This window comes from Callithrix jacchus, chromosome 1 (assembly GCF_049354715.1).
Source record: "Callithrix jacchus isolate 240 chromosome 1, calJac240_pri, whole genome shotgun sequence".
NCBI lineage: Eukaryota > Metazoa > Chordata > Mammalia > Primates > Cebidae > Callithrix > Callithrix jacchus.
In genome coordinates this window covers 163084670-163089932 of record NC_133502.1, presented here as the reverse complement: position 1 = coordinate 163089932, position 5263 = coordinate 163084670, and the positions used below count along the sequence as shown (strand labels likewise).

Below are 5263 nucleotides of genomic sequence, written 5' to 3'. Positions count from 1 at the left end.
GGTCAGCCTTGTCCACTGTTCTCATGACCCCTGGCTCCACCCTTTGGTCAGGGGTTGGGGAGGTTCTCCTTCCCACGATCTTCTTTGAACACTCCTTTGAGTTTAAAGGGTTTCCTTAATCTACTTTCTGTTATTTGGAGACTGATACCCCAGGGATTGCTTTAACTCTCGAAGATTATCCAGTCCAGACTCGAGGCTTCTTTGGTGTTGCATTTCGCTCAACAACTTAATAGGCTTCTGACATATTTGCTAGTGAACACAGTAAAGTTCTTTTAAACATACACTTCTGAAATCTGCCTTTTCCTTTGCATTTTCATCACCTTGTTTCTCTCTCTCTTCACCTAATAGCAGCTACCTTGAGGTTACATGGAAAAATCCATAAGAAGATCACACTTCCAATCTGATCTTTTGGGAGATGGCCTAAGTCATTTCCCAAACAGGAGATTTTACTGGGCCTTTGCCACGTAAATCCCTTTTAAATTCCATCTCTTATTGTGTGGAAACTAGAAATAGTCTGCTGTTTCAACTCCAAGGCCCCATATTTCCAGACTCTATTCTTAATTTATGCTTGCAACTTATCTAACAATTTCTTGAGCTCCTGTAATATTCCTAATAACTTGCCAAATACAGCTGTTGTACCATCACCCTATTTTCCTACTTCTTACTCTGAGACGATGAGTTCGGTGAGCCCAGTTTGCCCTTCTAGTCATCACAGGTGACAACTTTCCAAAACCTTGCCCCTGCGTAACCTGATCTCCACCTTTCCAGTGTACAGTTCAGTTTCCAATCACCTGTCTCTTGATAACTAAGCTAAAATCCATTCTTTAATGAAGCACTCTCACTACCAGTATCAATTTCTGCATTCAACTAATTGGCACTAGCTGCTAAAACATACAAATCCTGGAAATGTCAGTGGATTAATACAATAAAAGTTCATTACTCACTCATTCAAAACCCAATGAAGGTAAGGAAGACCTTTTTTTATCTTGGAGCTACAGAAAAGAAAATTGCTTCTAGACCTTAGGCAATAAAGGATGAGATTGTTACTAGGTCTTTATTTGAGGGATAAAGGCCCAGTAAACCTGGGTAAAGAGATCAGATTAAAGGTGTGCTTCCGGCTTACACAGTATGGCCGGCGATATTAGCTAGCGCTCGCTCTACTCTCTCTAACGGGGAAGCAGCGGAATACAAGAGGCTGAACTGTATCTGCCTCTATTTCCAAAAGACTCACGTTCAACTTTCGCTCACACAAAGCCGGGAAAATTTTATTAGTCCTTTTTTAAAAAAAGTTAATATAAAATTATAGCCAAAAAAAAAAGGAACCTGAACTTTAGTAACACAGCTGGAACAATCCGCAGCGGCGGCGGCAGCGGCGGGAGAAGAGGTTTAATTTAGTTGATTTTCTGTGGTTGTTGGTTGTTCGCTAGTCTCACGGTGATGGAAGCTGCACATTTTTTCGAAGGGACCGAGAAGCTGCTGGAGGTTTGGTTCTCCCGGCAGCAGCCCGACGCAAACCAAGGATCTGGGGATCTTCGCACTATCCCAAGATCTGAGTGGGACATACTTTTGAAGGATGTGCAATGTTCAATCATAAGTGTGACAAAAACTGACAAGCAGGAAGCTTATGTACTCAGTGAGAGTAGCATGTTTGTCTCCAAGAGACGTTTCATTTTGAAGACATGTGGTACCACCCTCTTGCTGAAAGCACTGGTTCCCCTGTTGAAGCTTGCTAGGGATTACAGTGGGTTTGACTCAATTCAAAGCTTCTTTTATTCTCGTAAGAATTTCATGAAGCCTTCTCACCAAGGGTACCCACACTGGAATTTCCAGGAAGAAATAGAGTTTCTTAATGCAATTTTCCCAAATGGAGCAGCATATTGTATGGGACGTATGAATTCTGACTGTTGGTACTTATATACTCTGGATTTCCCAGAGAGTCAGGTAATCAGTCAGCCAGATCAAACTTTGGAAATTCTGATGAGTGAGCTTGACCCAGCAGTTATGGACCAGTTCTACATGAAAGATGGTGTTACTGCAAAGGATGTCACTCGTGAGAGTGGAATTCGTGACCTGATACCAGGTTCTGTCATTGATGCCACAATGTTCAATCCTTGCGGGTATTCAATGAATGGAATGAAATCGGATGGAACTTACTGGACTATTCACATCACTCCAGAACCAGAATTTTCTTATGTTAGCTTTGAAACAAACTTAAGTCAGACCTCTTATGATGACCTGATCAGGAAAGTTGTAGAAGTCTTCAAACCAGGAAAATTTGTGACCACCTTGTTTGTTAATCAGAGTTCTAAATGTCGCACAGTGCTTTCTTCGCCCCAGAAGATTGAAGGTTTTAAGCGTCTTGATTGCCAGAGTGCTATGTTCAATGATTACAATTTTGTTTTTACCAGTTTTGCTAAGAAGCAGCAACAACAGCAGAGTTGATTAAGAAAAATGAAGAAAAAACGCAAAAAGAGAACACGCGTAGAAGGTGGTGGATGCTTTCTAGATGTCGATGCTGGGGGCAGTGCTTTCCATAACCACCACTGTGTAGTTGCAGAAAGCCCTAGATGTAATGATAGTGTAATCATTTTGAATTGTATGCATTATTATATCAAGGAGTTAGATATCTTGCATGAATGCTCTCTTCTGTGTTTAGGTATTCTCTGCCACTCTTGCTGTGAAATTGAAGTGCATGTAGAAAAAATCTTTTACTATATAAAACTTTATAACACTTGTGAAAGCAACTCAATTTGGTTTATGCACAGTGTAATATTTCTCCAAGTATCATCCAAAATTCCCCACAGACAAGGCTTTCGTCCTCATTAGGTGTTGGCCTCAGCCTAACCATCTGGGACTGTTCTATTGCTGCCAGAATTTTACATTGTTACCTCCACTTTCTAGAACATATTGTTTACTAATATTATTGAAACCAATTTCTACTTCATACAGATGTTTTTTGAAACCGCAATTAAAGTTCTTCCATGAGTCAAGTCCTTAAAAAATGATTCCAGTTACTCATTTTGCATATTTACTATTTTGACATTATTGGACCCTGCATTTGTAGTGCTTTGATTTCTTCCCTCTCCCTGGTGTCTCCCCCAAGACCCCAAATAAAGCAATACATTGTTAACAAAAAATAAAAAAATAAAATAAAGGTGTGCTTCCTCTCTCTTCACGGCCTTGGCAAACTCAGTGGGCACGTATTGTATATGGTGTAGCTCTAAGACAGAGAAGGACCATTCACGGGTATGGTCACTTGGTGCCCCATGAGCATCACCTCCCTCCAAGTGGCTTGTTCTGTACTGGCTTCCAAATATCAAAAGAAACATCAGTAAGCTTGGGAGCCGCTATGAACAGGGGAGTAGCTTCTGTAGAGAGCTGCAAACTGTGGGATGGGAGAAGCCAATTGTAGTAGACTATTATTGTTGACAAATACTATCCTTTCCTGAGAGAAAATTTCTCCTCCCCACCTCATTGGCATAGGCTATGGCCAGTGCCACATGAGTGAAGGCAATATGTGTCACTTCTGATAGAAACTTTCAGAAACTGGGTATGAAGACTCATATTCTCTTTTCCTTCAATCACCATGATCACCAATGTTTTAGACACAGTCTACTTTATCAACCTGAGCCCTGGAGTAAATACCGGTTGGAGTAGAGTAGAGTTGTTTTAGGCTGTGATTTATATATAGTATGAGCAGGAAATGAACCTATGTTCCCGAGAGCTCCTGAGATCTTGGAGTTGTTTGTCACTACAGCATAACCTAGCTTGCCCTGACTAATAACACCAGTGAAGGAACTGCAGGAGATTGACCCAAAGAAGAAAGAATATAGTTAGGAACAAGGTTGTTATTATCAACAACCTGAAGAACCAAGAGAAAAACTAACAGCAGATTTGCTCAAGTGTTGCTCCCAAACTGTGGAAATCACAGGGAAGTAGCTCAGTTTAAGGAATGACGTTCCAGAAGAATAATGAGCGACTAGTGATTGGAGTTAATTGCAGAGGTGCAAGCAGAGTCATTCATAAGAGAATGGGAGATGGCTCTAAGACCTCTCTCTTCCAGTGATAGCATGCTGTCATTACATGGAAAATCTGTATGAAAGGTAGCCTTTGGCCCAGGAGTTTCCACATGTCAGTGAGTGCTGTGGTCTGAATGTCTGCCTCCCACCAAAAAAAAAAAAAATGATACCTTGAGGTATAATCCCAAAGGCAATAGTATTAAAAAGTGGGGCCTTCTAGAGCTGATTACATCATGAGGGCAGAACCTTTGGGATTAGTGTTTTTATAAACAAGGCCCGAGGGAGCTGGTTTGTCCCTTCCTCCATGTAAGGATGCAGCAAGAAGTCACCATCTTTGAAAGAGAGAGCAAGCCTTCACCAGACACTGAATCTGCTGGTGCCTTGATCTTGGACTTCCCAGCCCCAAGAACTAAGACCAATAAATTTCTATCATTTATAAATTACCCAGTCTAAGATATTTTGCTATAGCAGCTATAATAGACTAAGACAGTGAGGAAGGTACAGAGACTTAGGACCATGAGTATCTCAGCTAAACCAAAGAACCCATACGGGAGGATGCCCAAAGGCCCAGGATGCAGTCCTTCTCAAGAAGTTTGACTGTGCTTTCTCCATTAAACACAGCTATACATTGGGCATTTGTGTCATTGTCCCCCTTCCTCTTTCTGTCTCTGTCCTTTCCTCTCTGTCTCTGATTCTCTGTATCCCGGTTTCCTTTTGTCCCTGGACCTCTGGCTTGTTATCCTCCTCTGTGTGTCTGGGTTACTGCATTTGTATTTCTTTTGCCACTGTATGTTCCTGCCTCCATCTCAGTCGGTCTCTCTGTTTCTGTGCATACTTTCACCTCTTTCCCAACCCTCCTTCCATCTCTCCCTTATACATATTGCCTCCATCAATAAATCAGTCAGACACCTTTTTATGAAAAATGCACCCCTAGGAAACTGGTTCTTGAATGTTTCTCTCTCATCATAGCTGGTACTAAAACCATATACTTGTTCGACTACATCTTCAGTTTCTGACTTATTTGTCTTTTTATTTTTTAAATCACTTTCTTTTTATCCTTCTAATGAAGTTTCTCCCCTAACCAGGCAGACATTACTCATCTCCAGCCCCAATGGCTGAAACCTTGTGCTCAACCTCTCCCCTCTAAATTCCAAAATTATTATCTCTGGCCCTGATTCCAGGGCAGCACTTTTCCTTCCTTTGACCCTGAGCTCTGTGTGCAGTTCCAGAAACATTCCCAGAAA

At 41.4% G+C, this 5263-nt stretch overlaps 1 pseudogene across 1 annotated transcript; it reads left to right on the top strand.

Annotated features, from left to right (window-relative positions):
- Positions 1–1116: 1116 nt before the first annotated feature.
- Positions 1117–3154, top strand: LOC100412775 (S-adenosylmethionine decarboxylase proenzyme pseudogene; annotated as a pseudogene). Its single transcript, XR_013527185.1, has one exon. The product of XR_013527185.1 is annotated as an S-adenosylmethionine decarboxylase proenzyme pseudogene (transcript).
- Positions 3155–5263: the final 2109 nt, after the last annotated feature.